The sequence below is a fragment of the Dendronephthya gigantea genome, unplaced genomic scaffold, assembly GCF_004324835.1.
Source record: "Dendronephthya gigantea isolate DGI-Jeju-01 unplaced genomic scaffold, DenGig_1.0 000040F, whole genome shotgun sequence".
In the NCBI taxonomy this organism is placed as follows: domain Eukaryota; kingdom Metazoa; phylum Cnidaria; class Anthozoa; order Malacalcyonacea; family Nephtheidae; genus Dendronephthya; species Dendronephthya gigantea.
Genome location: NW_021163050.1, coordinates 1,626,872 through 1,644,831, shown reverse-complemented (window position 1 = coordinate 1,644,831; position 17,960 = coordinate 1,626,872).

The following is a 17,960-nucleotide window of genomic DNA, read 5'->3' as shown; positions in this document are numbered from 1 at the left end:
GCCAACTTAAAGTTTGGACAATATTTGAGTCTGCGATATGCATTGGATCACGGGGGTCTGAATCGCAAGAGGAATGTTGCTGTTGAATATTTTTGTATTTTTTGTTCTGTATTGACTTTTAGAGGGATTTGACTCGGTCTAATTACTCGACAGTTTATAAGGAAACAACTGCACTGTAAGTGTCAAATGAGTGTCAATATAAGTGTCAATATAAGGATACAAATTTTTAAACCATATAATAATTTATGGAGAGTGAACCAAGCACTTTGCATGAGATGAATAATAGTGAAACGTTTGAAATTACTTGTCAAAGAATGTGTAAATGACACTGAAAAGTGATAGAAAAAATCCTGAGATGTCATTTTATAAAATTCCAAAAAATCCAGAGTTCAGGAAAAAGTGGGTATGTTTGTTGAAAAGAAAAGGAATAAGGGACCCTGGATCCAGTCATAGAGTATGCTCAACACATTTTGTATGTGGTGCAAAAACATACAGCAACAATGTTCCATCAATTTTTGCCACTACTACAAGCAAACCTAGGAAAAGCCAAACTATTTGGACCAGGGACGTGGCGAATGTGTTCGATGAAAATGACCAATTTTTTGGGACCTGAAGGAACATTTTTGTTTCACAATTAAATGATAAAATATAACTTGTATGCCTGCGTGGTCGCGTGAGTGATCATCGTAGAGAGCTCCTGCACCGCTGAGTCGACAACAATAACGATCTAAAACTATGAGATCAAAATGTGACGTATCTAATTTATCTAATAAAATTAGTTAATGATTTTATTGACTTTATAAAACTTAATCAAATTTCTAAACGGGACTAACTCGGTAAAAGTTTCCTAACTAACATGAAAAATTAAAGTTTTAGTCAGCTAGTGCAAACACACTCGAACAATATACAGTTTCCATCGAGCTAAGCAATGCGAATTCGTCAATGTCTAACGGCCGCCCAATTATCTACTACACTTTGCAGGTCAATTTTGTCAACAATGTCCCACTCGCAGTTAAGTAACATGAGATGATCCAACCTTCTCTGAGACACCGTACTTCTTAAGTAGGTTTTAAGGAGCTTAAACCGGCTGAATGATCTTTCACTCTTACACACGGATGGCGGCGAGGTTAGTAACAAACGATGGACTTTGGCAACGTGCGGGAAAAGGTTGTGCTTGCGATCACATTGTATGGCGAGGTTTGCTGCGTCGCGAAGTGTAAAAGGCTCTTGGGACTCTTTCCATTTTGCTTTCTCTTTCTCACAATGTGAATGGAAAACTTCTAACTCGGCTGCCAGAGCATCTGGGTCTGGAATATCAACAGGGAAGACTGCAGCAAGTGATGCCACATCCTCGAGTCGTAAAGAATTATCGAAGGTGTTAATCTTGGACAACAGCACGCTATGCATTGTGTCTAAATACATAAAAACTTCCTTTCTGTAAAAGCCGGTCATAGTTTGATCGATGCCAGTCTCAGGAAAATCATCTAAGCATCGTGGAGGCACTCTCCTGCGATGAACCCTTCGAAACTCAGATTCAGCGTCGACATCAAACGTTTTCGCGAGAAGGCATGCTGCTTGAATTTCGTCGTCGATAGCACTTTCATCATTACGAATGCTCTAAAATCTCTTCGTAGCTGGACCAAACAGCTTTAATTGCCTCTGGCCTTGCACTCCATCTCGTTTTAGATAAGTTTTTCAAATGCAAACAGCTGTCAGAATCTTTCACTTTTCAGATAAAACACAATGACACTAGTAGAACGAGTAGAAAGTGTTGTAATCTTACTCACAAGACTTTTGAGACTTCCGGCAAGGCATAAAAAGGTTTCTGGTGAATATTTCTTAGTAGTTTGAGTTTTATTTTCCCCTATAATGCTTTTGTGTGGTGACGCCGTAATATTGTCATTGTTATTTCGCATATTCATTGATGTCGGAATCTCTTTATTTGTAGCCTATGACAAAATTGATTAAAACAATTAATAAACGTGGACTACTGGCAAAACAGAAAAAATGTAGTGGCACTAAAGGATAGAAAAGTCAGAGGAAATTAATTGAGTCGGCAACAAAAAAAACATACATCTTCAGAAATCAATTTGTATGGTCTGTTACCAGTCTCACATCATCTTCACTTGAAAACTCATCATGCTAAGTAAATCAAGAACCATTATATCCATGCTAGAAAAATGTTGATATAATTGTTTGCCTCATGCAGTTAATTATTTCATTCTACATGAATAATATATTACCTAAGTAGGCTTTGTTTGAGATATAAAATCTTCAGTTCTCGATTCTGTACATTCAATATTTTTTATAGTTTCATCTATTGAATTTTCATCGTTTCTTTCACTATCTTGAACAAGAACAACGTCCATTTGATCGCAACCCTGTTAACGTCAAATGTGTATCATGGGTTGTTTTCTAATCAAAGGTATAACACGCACTAATTTAGTGTAATTGCGTAAATAAGACTACTGTATTGGTAATTAGCTAATAGAAGACAGATGTTTTTTCTCACCGATACCATTGTCCTTTTTGGATCAAAATAACTTCGCACATCTGAAGATTTGGTAGCAGACATATTTTCATTTGATTCAGTCTTACCAATAACTTTTATTGGCACAGTCCGTCATGTTTTTTATGAATGTGATGATTTCAAAAAAATTCCCAGTTCATAGAATGCATGGAATGCAAAGCACCTTTCGTCTGCTTTTTCTTTCCCGTTTCTCCTTTCCCATCAGGCCTTTCCCGTAAAAAAACACTTACTATATTTGTATATTATAAATCATACTATAAATTTTATATACATGTAGATCTATAAATTATTACTATAATTCATATCATAGCTTCATATAATTCATATCATAGCCTTGACAGCTTTGAAAGCGAAGGTCCTTGCTGCAAGAATAGATGATAAAGAAGTTGTTTGCACTTTCACCTTGGATGAGATGTCCATACGAAAACATGCCGAGTGGGATGGTATGAGAATGCGTGGTTGTGTCGACCTCGGAATGGGCATTGAAGACGACTGTCTACCTGAGGCAACGGTTGCTCTTGTGTACATAACTGTATGTGCAAACTCAAGTTGGAAAATACAGCCGGCGACAAAGAGTTAAGTATCTTTGTCTCACCAGATCTAAGCCATCTAGCTCAAACGTCGCTGGCATGTGGAAAGGTGGCAATTGGCATAAATATAACTTATGGCATAAATATAACTCGTGAATTGTAAATATCTATTTAGACTCTTAATTCATCAAAAAAATACTTCATATATATTGGTATATGCACATTTCAGCACAATTCACTCCCATGCATATTTTGGTTGTAATTTGATTTCTCTCGACTAGCTCCTTGAATCGGAAACATGGAACACGGAAAAGGCTCAAATCGTATAAACGATAGAGACTGTATGAAAGTAATGAACCTATATCAATGATGTTCATTGTGTGACATTGTTTATTACAATAAAATTCTGTGTTTTTTAAGGTTGACCAAATCAGGCGTTCTGACAAATTCGTTAAAACTGTTCATAAACATAAATCGTTCGATTGAACATTTATTTATCTATTTATGGCCTTTGTTTACATCAAATATTGCCGACGTCAGACGTCTATACGTCCCTTGCTAAATAACCTTTCCTCATTGCCCTTCTCTCAAAACTAATCGATATTGTCATAGTACTAAATTATATTTCGTTGTTTATGTTACAAAATACTTAAATAGATGATATTAAACATAATAAAATTGAATCACGATACACTCGCAAAAAATGTCGTCCGGGGAAAACCCAACAAAAGCTTTAAATTCCGATTATGATGTACTCTACAACCAGTTAATTCATGCAAACATTCAAACACAGGTATACTTTTAGCATCCTATCATACACTGAAATTAGCACTCTGCACATTTTGAACTAGGCGGTTTTTTTAAATAGAGCACTGAGAGTACAGGCGAGGTTAAATGAGAAAATTTTCTGCAATGCATTTTTGGAGTAGGTGGTTAAGTCGGACGCACACAAGGACAATTTTATTCTGTAAACATAAACTATGGCACTATTATTTAACAATACCTTATATATTCTAGTCATCTTTAGTGATTTTTCTTAGTTTATAGTAGTTGGATAAGATCAGATTGTTTTAATCCGCTATTTTGCCCGAGTTTTACCGGAAACGTTGCAGTTGGCTCTCTACAACATCACATTCGCTCGGCTTTAAAATGCACTACTCGCAAAAAAAAGTCAGTTTTGCGTAATATAGAGATTGCCAGATGACAACATTGTACATTGTTGATTGTGCGCAATATAATATGCATCTACTCGAATCCTCATGTAACATCACCTTACGTGCCCAGGCAATCTGGTTCCGCAAGCCTGTGCTGCACACGGTAACGTTTCCGATTGTTTTTGAGGCGATTGTTCTCAATCCTTCTGAGAACAGAAAACAATATGAAAAAGGGTGGAAGCAGCACTGCATAGTCTTTACCTTAGTCTACGCGCAGCATGTATGTATCGGACTAAATTATAATTGTCAATTAAACCTGAGATTTCTGAAATATTGTAGGCACGGCATCTGGCAGCAGCATAATTTTTTGTCCCATCATTTGCGACATGTCCGCTCTGAAATGCTCCGAGCAAAGACGACTTCCCTTCGTCGGAATAAACTTTACTGCTGGTGCATCCCTGTTCATATTCTCCACCCAAACGTCATACAACTCAGGATTTTTTTCCGGATCGGGAAACCTAAAAGCTTTAAAATGGGTTCTTAAGCACTAACTGTTTCAGTTTTGTTAGAATTTTTTTATGTTGATATGTTGAATTTTCTTTAGATTGTTCACTACAATATATAAACTAATAAACAACAATGAAATTAACAATGAATGTTTGAATTTAATACTGCATGTAAAAAATGTATGACGCCATCTATGCTTGTAAATATTTATCGAAAAAGTATACATATTTTAAACCTTTTTAAACCACAAATTAAACTTTAAAAAAAATTGCGGATTCTTACCGGTGAGAAGAAAGGTTTTTTCCTTCGTAAAACAATTGTGGCACCCAAAAGCGCAGCAAAAACGCATTTTCTCTTGCTTTTTTAAAATGCCAAGCAAAAAAGATACTGAAATATTTTCATAAAAACCAGGACGGAGACGGACACAGTTTTTCACTTTGCATTACGGTATGTCAGTGGTAACTACCATGAGCAAAAGGAACCAAGTGGCGTCAGCAAAGCTCAAAATCCGCCATCTTTTTGGCTACGCTTTTTGGTGGCAAGCTGGTTCTCCAGGAATTATAATATAGCTCAAAAACAAAGACAAAGATAACACAAAAAGAACGTATAAAGTTTCTAAGGAAGTGTTTTAAACAACGCTGTGTTTTCTCCTGCGATCAGTGTTGAAGAGACGATCACAGCGACTAAGAGGGTGATCCTGAAGATGACGACGACGATGATACAGAAAACAAACAGAATTAAACAACAGCAAACAATTTTTTGAAAAAAATAACCTCTTGGGCCTTAGTTCCCTCTTCCAGGGAGCCAACCGGATGTGATATTTAATAACACTACACTTGTAACTCTCACGTGTCCGACGAGAAAGGTATTATTACTCTGTAACACAGAATAGGGTCTTCACTACACTATGTCTGTAGAAAAATGTAAACAAACGCACTGATTAGCTAACATTTTTCACCCTTATTGGTAAGGAGTTCATAAGTTACGTTTGTTGCTATTTAACTTTTTGATCGCTTTGTGGGGTGGTTTGTACTGACCGTTATAAAAATTCATTTCAGTCAGTACTTAAGAAAATTCGCTATTACGCATGCTCTCAATCTCCTAGAATCTTCTACTGGCTTATTTTTATCATGTGTTTTCTCTTATTTTTTTTTCTGGCGAAGACCCTCAGGCCCGAAACGTTGAGTTTTTGAAGAAAAACAGGGTTTTTTTACTACCTTAGACATCCCAAAATGATACTTTAGGGACAAACCCATTTAGAAATAGAAAAAAAAACTAGCTTAATATGACTTATTTTTGCCTCGGACATCGATTAGTGCACTTCCCAATTTAATTAATTTAAGCTACTTCACCCAGAGTAATATGACTTTCATTTCTTTGTTTACATCAAAGCGGATGGTAATGCATTTCCGTTCCTAATCAGGCTTCCCTTATTGCAGGCTATTCTTAGCCCACAATCACGAGTCTCTTTGGCAACGTTCCAATTTTTTTTTATTTTTTGTTTTCTATTGGCCCATTTCTATCAAATGTTTTTAGACCGGGAGCCCAGAGGGTCGAGCCTAGCTGGAAAGCAAACCAATTTTAATGTATATAGTAATGTTCTACATGCCTATAAATATACGAAAATGAACGTCTGCCGGGCATACGCTGGTAGGCGTGGTTAGGATGGGCACGTGAAAGATGCGAGAAAATCAGCTAGATCAGCTGTGGGATAACCAAATAAAACATTTGCCAAAATGTTCAGCATAACTCTTGTAGTTACTAATGTCCACTGCCAGACACATTGAGTGGTGGGTTGGCCCCGCCAAACAGCCTCGAAGGCCCACTCCTCAAATTTTTCTAGATCACCTGTGAGATAACCAAATAAAATATTTTGCATAATGTTCGGTATAACTCCATTAGTACCAAATTGCCACTGCCAGACATTTCGAGTGGTGGATTGACCACGCCAGACAGCCTCGAATTCCCTCACCTCTAGAAAATTGTTGATGATCATCTATTTTTAGATAATCAGCAAATTATATATTTGGAAATATATATAACAGTTACAAAAGACTATTGCCAAACTTTTCTGGTGGTGAGTTGAGTATAACTAATTTAAAGTGTCTATATCACTCGTGGGATCTTTATGCATTTGAAAAGAATTATTAATATTAAAAAACGTTTTTTGATTTAGTGCAATAATTTCAAAGACACAAGCCTCTAAACTACCTGCGGTTCCTGAGTTCCAACCTACTGAGTTTAAACATGGCTATTGAAACTGTCCATTGTTTACAGGAGCCTGGGACTCAGGAACTGCAGTAGTTTAAAGGCTAGTATATTCAAAATTATTGCACTAAATCTAAAAACCTTTTTCAATATATTAACTAGATTTTTACATTCATTTCAAATGCATAAAGTTTCCACGAGTGGTATAGGCACTTTAAGCCTACGCTCTATGCCAATCGGCCTGAAAAGCAACAGTGCAAAATATTTGCAGTCTATTTCAGTCTGACATTACCAATCGTAATCTAGTCTAACGAAGTTGGAGTTAATTTGAAGCAAAATTCGTAAATAAATTTACCCTTCAGTTGACAATTCCTGTCCATGCATCCCGAATCATTTATATTATATTAATACTGAATCAATGAAATTGTTAAGTGTGAAAACTGTAACAAAAACAAAACAAAGTGGTACAAGTACTGCATAATTTGTAAGCAGCTATTCTTCGTCTTCTACTTTGGAATCCTCCGAGTCTTCACTCCAGGCTTTTTCGTCATCCATGACTGCATCATCATCGCCGTCATAATCATCATCATCTTCACTTTCAGACATTCCCTCCTCATCATCTTTGCTTATCCCATCGTTAGAAAAAAAACTACTTGGTATATGGCTTGCCCATTAAACCACGTTGGCTTCAAACTGTTCTCCTCTATGCGCCATCCATATTCAGTTGGGATAAGCCGTACTGAGGGACCGCAGTCACGGCATGTGTCCACCATGCTGCAACGTATTGCGTTCGACGTAGTTTCATCTCGGGTACTTTAAGACACGGCGGAAGCAAGAAGCAGTCTACTCTTTTGATGTTTGCTAAAGATGTTTGCTAAACGACTGACCATGCCATCCATCTGTACAACCTTTCAAGTACTTCAGCAATGTTACTAGCGTTGATATAACACCTGCTGTTGCTTATCCCACAGTCCACGATTATATTGGTAGAGAGCAGTCTACTAGTTGTTGGCCAATGGCGCCAAGTATTACCAAGACGTTCATATCAGACTACAACAGTGTCTGCTGAGATGTTTGCTATATGAAATGCAAGTAGGTGATGGCGACGATGATGCAGTCATGGATGATGAAAAAGCCTGGAGTGAAGATTCGGAAGATTCCGACGTAGAAGACGAAGAATAGCTACTTACAAATTATGGAGTACTTGTACCACTTTGTTTTGTTTTTGTTACAGTTTTCATACTTAACAATTTCATTGATTCAGTATTGATATAATATAAATGATTCGGGATGCATGGACATGAATTGTCAACTGAAGGGTAAATTTATCATTTTATCACAGGCCTTAACGAGTCTGACTGACGTTACATGGCAAGATGATATTCCTTGTTTATACACGTGAATGTTCTCCCAAAAAGAACTAACACTGTAACATTTATATATGTTTTCATCATATAACTATTGTTGCCAATGCAGTGTGGGTGCAGTTTCTTATAATTATTCTGGCCATAAAATTTTGCAGTTGTAGCCTCTTTTTCAGTCTTATTCGGTTCTATAGATAGATTTGATATTTACTCTGTTATATACTAGGGTAATTGTGTCTTTGGGTGTGCGTTGGCTTCTGGGTGTAATCAGGTTTCCTCATGATCATAGTCATGCATTGTTTATATGACCCTTTTCTTTTTCTTAAAGGGACGCCGTCAACAAGTGGACAAAGAACACACATAATAAAGAACACACGTGTCACTACCTTTAATTCTCAAGGTTAGTTTTATAATATTTGACCTCAGTTGATGTAACATTTTACTTATAGAAAAGAACTTGACCATAAATTTCTGAATAAATAATTGCCAAAATTCCTCATTCTCATTGCAGTGTACATCTCAAAATAGGAAAATATTCTTACATAATCCATTACATTGAAGGTTTAATTGTTGATTCAGCAGCCTGCTAAAATTGATCATTTAATAATTAGCCAAAGGCCATTTTCAAAAGGTGTTTTTAGCCTCAATTCGCAATGACTAGGACAGGATTTTTAATTCGGAAATAAAGAGAAGGAACAGAAGTTCATTGTAAGTAAAAGAGTGTAATTTAAGGCGAAAAAATTACTAAAACGTAAAATGCTGAAAATTAAACATGTTTTCCACGTTTGCACTATTGAATGCTGCACTTGAGACCATTCCAACAACAAATGCTTTTGGAACCAGCCTAGTCCACATGTTATCCTTGCACAGAGGCAGATTTCCTCTGGGAATGATAAAACTTTTACATTCCACAAGATGAATGGGGTAGAGGCGGGTCCTTTTTTTTAATTAAAGTTCATGAGCGACAATAATGCCCGGATTCACTTGGACTTTGTATCTTAAGATAAACGTCGGTGATAACCGTCTAGAATTGTTGTTGGGGAGCAGCCATGAAATAGAATTCTTTAGGACTTCGATTCAAGATGACTTTGAGATCAACATAACTCGAGAGATTAGATTGTTTTCTCAAATTGAATGCATATCTTCTTTTAATACAACACTCCTTTCAGTTATTCTCCGTTGTAGTCTTTGATTTTATACACTGGTGGAGTGTGTAGTATTTGTTTGCTTAGGGGAAAGATTTCTTTGGAGAGATTAGGCAAATATCTCTTTTCAAATGTGGGTTTGATTTTACTAATTCTGACTTCTTCATCAATGTTAAACTTATGCTTGACATGTTTCACTTCATGATGATTGTCATGTTTCACTTCATGATAATCGCCTTACAATGTGTGCCATACTTCCTTCTCGTTTTCGACAGTAACATATGCTGGTCTTGTTTTAATACTGCGATGGATGCCATGATTGTGATAATATAGCGATGGGTGTTATTGGCTGTAAGGTATCGCCACATTTTCATTTTTAAGGTATGAATTAAACATTCCATGGAGAGGGGTCCTGTTTTACCACCCATGCGTACTTGGAGAAAACGTCAATAAAAACGAGCAAGTGTTGATAACCCTCATTAGATTTTTGCATGGATTGCATGCCTACCAAATCCATTTCCAGAGTTCATCAAGACTGCCTACAGACACACTTGTTCCATCAACCAGGCTTTAATCTGTTTATGGCTTATTCTTATTTCCCTTCCTTTCTCACATCATTTTACAGATGTTCAGCACTGCCAAACCCACCTAAATGTTTTGGGTCATATTTGTTCAAGTATTCGTTCATGTTTTACGTTCTGCTGTTGTACATGTAATGTGTGCGTATCTGAAAATCTAATTCCTTTTACTCATGAACAATACTGTCCATGTATTTATAATATATCAGTTAATTTATTATTATCAACAAATTTGTTGTTCTGAACAAGTTTATTATTATTATCATTTTCAATGAGTGAGTGTTGCAATAACCGTAATTAAATAGTTAATTTATGTAATACATTTTGAACTCAGATTGAACAAGACTTCAACAAGAACTCGGGAGGTGGGACAAGCACAAAATCTGTAAGGATGTAATTTGTTTAATGTTTTCTAATGTTTGTAATGTATACTTGTAATTTGTAAACAATTGTACTGTATCTTTTCAGCTTTTCACAAATAAATAAATGGTACTAAATACACTAAATGTTGACACTGCCGTCTCTCTGAAAAGACCTATAGCTGCGCAACAGTGAAAAGAGATTTTCTTGTACGAAGTCCATATACTCAACAGATCCAGATTATTTCAAAAACGTATTAAAATTATGTCAAAAGCTGATGGAAGTGATACACGTTCAACATGCTCAAGAGCACCGAGCAGAAAGAAATTCTGAAAAGAAATAGATTTTTGCGTTGTGGACCTTTTTAAGCATTAAAGACTCTGTCGAATGACTCGATTCTATAAGCTTCAGTATGAATAAAATAGAAACCTTTACTAGTTTTAAATATAAACTATATACTAAAATAAAACAAAATCGAAATCTCTTAGAATCTACTATGTCTAGTCATGCATGTTCACAAATTTTAGATATTCTGAATAACCGACTGTTATTTCAATTAGGAATTTTTTTATTCAGAATATGCATAATATACTTGTTATTGCAAGGCAATAATGACATTTACATACTTTCAAACATTACAGTACTTAGCTATTTACAGAATTTCACTATGGATACCCGATTACCACTTTAAAAATTTCCATACATTGTTTTAACGTCTACAAAAAATTTAAAAAATAGGTCACCTCCTTTGTGCTCATAACGCCACATGAATTGGCATATTTGTCTTTGCTTTTGGCCAATGACCTTCGATCTTGATCACCATCAGTATTTACAAATTGTTTAGAGTGATTAACATGTCAGGTTGCTTTTCTCAAACCAACTGTCTTTTTGAATCAACATTTCAATCCTGTGTCGTTTGCCGTTAATTTGCCTCCTGCATTTCCACTTTAAACCGTCTGATCTGTCATTTACTTTTACTAGTTTCATCAGCAATGTCCGCATTTTCGACTCCCGACTATTAACTTCTCATCCATAAGCCAGCCAATCAGTCTATCCTTATTACACAAGATTTCTTCTTTGAGACGGTCATAAGTTATTATTGGTTTTGTTTTCCTGGTATTTCTCGTAGTTTTTGCCCTCCCCAAGGTGTTGTGTAGCAGCATCTTGTGTTGCTGAAGTAGTCCACTCGGTTTGTGACTGTGAGCTTGTTCTATTTGTTTTCTGGGTTCCTGTACACACTTGTATTGCCTTTTCCATGGATGTGCTTTACTTTTTTTGCTTCTTGATCTAAATGTTGTCATTTCGCTTCGAGTTTGCTATCTGAATGCTTTCCAAATGCAACCTATCAAAATTTAAAGTGCGATTTTACAAGGTACCTGTTTACAACTGATGCACTTACACCGACCATTCACCGACCAATCAGTTTCCTTAAACTTGCGTAATTTTTCATCATTAAGTAATTCATATTTCTGCATGTATTTCACTTTTTTACTAAAACTAGACATATATGCTTGCAGCAACCCCAATGCATGTGGTTAATTAGGATAGGTTTAGTTCAGCGTAAACAGAAAAAAAAGTTAGGGTTGACCCTGATAACGCACACTTAAAACCGCTTTTTAAAAATCCCACATACCAATCGATTTGCAATAGTTGCTTACCCTATTGTGTACGGAAGTGGAACACTTTGTGATTATTTAATGTCCTTTATATTAATTGTATTTTACACTATGTTATCGTGAATTTAATTGTTGTAATATCAGGGGTGGATCTAAACCGATGCAACAGAAGCAAATGCATTTATTTGTAAACTACCCGTCTCGTAAATTTTTTTAACAATGAATGTGCGTTGTTCTATCGTAAGTTGAACCATCTTCTCTTTACGTGATTGCAATCGGAATAACATTGATAATGCGAATGCACTGCATTCACATAGTTATTGGGGCATAATTTTCTAAGTCTTAAAGCGCCAAAACAAAGTTTGTTTTCAAAAGGTTTGTACTAAACTCCCAGAGGTGAAAAAATGTGATTTCGACTGAGGTTTTTCATTGCGCTTGTATTTGCTCATTTTGCTTCCATATTTTACGAACAACAAGACATCCTATAGCTAACACTCTGTTCTTTCATGATTCCAAAAATTACGGTCGTTTGTGGAGTAATTCATGCACGCCAGCGCGCTGAAGTTGGATTACCTTTTTTTTGAGACACCCTGTATCTGTAATTATTTTTATGTACTTAAAAAACACAGTCACACTTGGACTTCTAAGCTGTTAAGATTTTTAATCTTTGGGCAGCTGGTTGTTAAGACTTCAGTCTTTTGGCAATCATAGCTACACTGTTGTAAACATGTAACATCCTAAATTATAGCAATGTTGTTGTAGTATATATGAAACATTATTGCTCCTGGAGTATGTCAGACAAAATAAAGAGTGAATTATTGAATAATATAGCATCAAATGTGGTATAACAAATGCCTGAAATACACAAAACACTTCAACGTTTCGACCGAGGGCCTTTGTCACGAGAGTTGCATGAAAATAAATGGGGGAGAGCACATGTTTCGTATGGGAGCAAAACACATGATAAAAATGGGCCAATGGAAAACAAAAAATCAAAACAAATTGGAATTCATTACATTGCCAGAGATGCCTGATTGTGGGCTAAGAATAGAGGAACAAATAAAAGAACACTTAATTCATTTCTGTGAAATTCTTGTAAGCATTCATAATAATCCTCAGTGCAGGAACCATGAAAAACTGGAGGTGGAAGGCCACTAGCTCTGGCAATGAATGTTCTCCGGATTAAAAATTTTTTTATTGAGCTTTCGACTCGGTACTTTGAGTCTTCTTCAGAATATCTGAATTATTTAGATGTGTCTGGCTTTATATATTCAAGTTTCGTGCTGTTCTTTAAGACTCTGTATATGTTAAGAGCGTCTGATTGGTTGTTTTGAAGTTGACCTGGTATGAGTGGTCATTGAGGGATGCCTTGTCATGGTGTCATGGTTGACTGCATTTCGTTGTCAGGGATGGTGGCTGTGGAATGATTAGATTTTTGTTTATCAGGTGCGGGTGGATTAAAGTTATTATTAGTTATGTTAATGTGATTATTGATAGAGTCCTTACGTTTTTGTCTTAAGTTGCAGATAGACTGCAGGAATGTCGATATGTCTGTTAATAGTATTGTTGTCTGTACTAAACCAAGCTTCTTTTAATTCATGTGCGTGTTTTGTTTGTGCTCGTCCCAGTAGTTCAGTTTTTGTCCAGGCGAAGGTGTGAAAGTTGTCGTATGTGTATACTGCTGGTAGAGATTTAAGGTCGTGTCGTTTTATAGCGTTCTTGTGTTCAGTTATTCGGGTTTCGATTTTCTTCAAGGTTTGACCTATGTATCGTTGTGGACAGTCTTTCCAAGGAATCATGTAGATGGCATTTCTTGTCTCTGTGGTTGTCGTTTTGTCCTTGTGTTTTGTAAAATATGACCTAAGTTCGTGTGCTGGTTTATGTGCTATGTCAATATTAAAAGGACAAAGTAGTCTGGCAGTCATTTCAGATGTGCTCTGGATGTATGGTAAGGTAATTGTTTTATTTGATACTTCAGGTTCTCTTTGTGATTCATTAATTTCATTCGTTTGTTTGTTGCTCAGTTTTGTTAGTACTTTGTTAATGAAATTTTTCAGGTAGTTATTCTTTTTGAAAGTTAAGTACAAGTATTTGCATTCCGCTTTTTTTGCTTCCTCTGTGTTACAGTGTGTGTCTATTCGGTTAAATAACGTCCTAATGCAGCTTATTTTGTGCTGAAGTTGTGTGGTTACTGTTAAATTCAGAACATACATACAATGAACATATGTACATATAAGTAGATATATGTATACATGTATGTATACATATATGTACATATATGTATATATGTACATATATGTATATATGTACATATATGTATATATGTACATATAGGTATATATATACAAATCTATGACGTTGAACGCGATCGTACAGACAACGGAGAGCCTGAGCAAACCAGCCTAGGCCTTGACCGCCAACTCATTCAAAACTCTATATACAATCCACAAGGCGTCATTTAAAAACTAGAAAAAGAAGACTAATACAGAGCTCAGCAAACACATTTGGAAACTAAAAGAAAATAACATCAAACATCGGATCACGTGGAGAATCCTGAAGAGAGCAAGAGCTTATTATATATTTGACCAAGGCAAAACAAAATTTGTTTGAATTAGCGAGGAGTTCGAGTTAAGTGAGTTTGAATTAAGCGGAGTAAATTACTATAAAAAACACCGTCAAATTAAAGGGGAATTGGATTTAGTTAGAGTTAAGCGAGTTAGAGCAGGACTACTGTATTTATTATGATATAAGAAACATAAGAGTATAATTACTCTCGATTTCAGCTTGCTTTTGAAAAAGCACTTTGAATATCCATTCGAATATTCAATCTCAATTTGCGAAGTTCATTTGGAATTTTGTTTCAAAGTTCATTGCAAAGTTCAGATTTGTTTACATCTTCTTCTTATACAAAATGAGCATGTTTATTTTTTTTTTAAATGCTTCTGTAGGTTTTTCGTACAAGTGGTATTGTACCATTCGATTCTCACATCCCTGACTCTGGATTAATTGAAGATCATTTTCCTGCACCAACTGCACTATCAACTATGCAAAATGAAGTTCATTTCTTGGATAGTGATGTAACAACTCCAAGTGATGACAGTACTATCACACCGATTGTTGTGGAGAAACCAACGACTGGTTCAAACAGCCCTACTACTGGTGAAAGTTCTACCACAGCTAACACGATGCCAACCCCAGAAGTGCAGTCTGTATCCTTCAACAACATTTTGGGTGTTTCGAACTGTGTAGTTACATCTAGTAAACAGAAAGAAAAATCGGAAATCATAACCAGTTCACCCCGTATAAGAGAAAACTCATTCAAAAGGAGGCAAGTGCAAGAAAGCCAGCAAAAAGAAATAAAAAAGCCTGCAAGTAAACAGAAGAAACCAAAAGCAATGAAGCCAAAAGCTTTAGAGTGCTACTGAAACGAAATTTTGGGTACCTATTTTTTTCTTCATTGGATTATTCAAACTTTCCTGATCAATTTAATATATCTTTCATAAAAATCGAAGAATGGAAACACACATAGATTTTGCCTCAAAGTTAGGTTATGCATGCAAATTTCTACTCCTAATATACGATGCCGTTGTGACCTAATTAAAAGGACGGAAGTCGAAGTAAGAGCATAGCTTTGCTAGTGTTTTGATAGATGCACTGAATCTATCATGAATAAACGTGAGTTTATCAAGCAGTGAGAGTTTCAAAAGCGAGAAATCTGATGCAGAAAATAAAAATTTACATTCGGATTCTGGCAATGAGGATACACTAGTTGTAAACTCCGTTGTGAATCCATACAAAAATTAGCCTCTGGCAAACAATGCCGAGGATAATTTTTTGTGTCTGTCGAAGGCAATGCAGATGGCATCAACCCTTGGTCATTGGAAGGGAGATTCGAAGCAACAGCTCAATTGGAAGAATAGTAAGTTATCAAATATCTTTATCAATTTGAAGTTTTTTTCTCTTATTTCCTTGTTGCTGCCGTGCACCAGCGCGGCAGCACACTATTCTTGCACGTATATATAGTCGAAATCTCGATTTTTTGTCTGTCCTTCTGTCTGTCACAGATTTCCGGGGGGGTTTTTTACGGAACGAGGGGGAGCGTCAATTTTTCATATTTCACCCATATGCTGCTAAATATCGAGCAGGCCCTTCCATACGGCTGATTTACATCAAAGTAAAGAACATATTTGTCAATTTTGTGTTCAATATAGAGGTAAGCAATAGGGCTGTTTATTCGAGCGAAAATAAGCCGTTTATTTCGAGCTAAAATAAGCCGTTTATTTCGAGCTAAAATAAGCCGCGGTTTAAATTATATGGGATATTGTTTAAATTATTGATCGCAAGTTGATTGCAATCATCGCATGCAAACACTCGTATAAACGACTGAAATTCGCTGTCGCAAGTCCCGGCCGCCAAGACAGTTTTTGCAGTCTAAATTGATGCTGAACACCAATGTTTAATTTAGGATGTGGTCGCCGCGACTTAAATTAGCCGGGGCTTATTTTGAATGAGCTCTACGAAGGGCTGGGTTTATAAGTTTATTTAGGCCGCGATTTATTTTCGCTCGTATAAATGGCCTTAATGTATAGATTGATCAAAAACAACTTTGAATGTCTTACTGCGACTAAAATAATGTAATTAACAGCTCTAAATAATGGCCTAATTGTTCTAGACCAGGTGTTGATCTATTATCTTTCTCTGTGGACAATGATTGTGATATAGCCTGTACAAAATAAAATTACTAACAATAATGAAAATGTTTCAGTTGTACAGAGACAGAGGAATAAAATTATGGGGAGACATCACATGTCTTTCACTATTTAAAAACCATGACCAGCCGACAATTTAAGAAAGTAAAGTAAAAAGCAAATTCCGAACAAACAAGACATCTTGAGAATTAAAAAATATAATTCAAACAAGACACAGATTGAGACTGTAATCGAAAATTTACAGTCTCAATCTGTGTCTTGTTTGAATTATATTTTGATTCTCAAGATGTCTTGTTTGTTCGGAATTTGCTTTTTACTTTACTTTCACTATTTGTTTGAGGCATACCACATTTGGAATCCATTGCTTGTAATAATTTCTATATGGTTTCATCCTTTTATATGTGCATATAGTACCAAATATAATTTTATTTTATTTTGATAAAATGTTGCAAAAGTGCTTAGCATGTGTTGTTTCGATTTTCAATCAATGGTAAAAATTTAGTATACTATAGGTACTTTTGTCTACTCTGTTACTTTGTTTAACATCAGAAAGGTAGAGCCGGAGCCAGTGGTATAAAGAACAGTTATGTATAACTAAAAGACCCAGGTGTTGATCTATTATCTTTCTCTGTGGACAATGGTTGTGATATAGCCTGTACAAAATAAAATTACTAACAATAATGAAAATATTTCAGTTCAACAGAGACAGAGGAATAAAATTATGGGGAGACACTATCAATAATGAAAATGTTTCAGTTGTACATCAGGACAGAGGAATAAAATTATGGGGAGACATTACAAATTGTCTTTCACTATTTGTTTGAGGCATACCACATTTGGAATCCATTGGTTGTAATAAATAATAATTTCTATACAGTTTCATCTTTTTATATGTGCATATAGTACCAAATGTAATTTTATTTTAATTTGATAAAATGTTGCAAAAGTGCTTAGCATGTGATTGTGTTGTTTTGATTTTCAATCAATGGTAACAATTTAATATACTATAGCTACTTTTGTCTACTCTGTTACTTTGTTTAACATCAGAAAGGTAGAGCCAGAGCCAGTGGTATAAAGAACAGTTATGTATAAGTATAGTTAGGAAAGAAATTAGCTAAAAAGAATTGTGTAGATTGATTAAAAACAACTTTGAATGTCTTACTGCAACTAAAATAATGTAATTAACAGCTCTAAATAGTGGCTTAATTGTTCTAGACCCAGGTGTTGATCTATTATCTATCTCTGTGGACAATGATTGT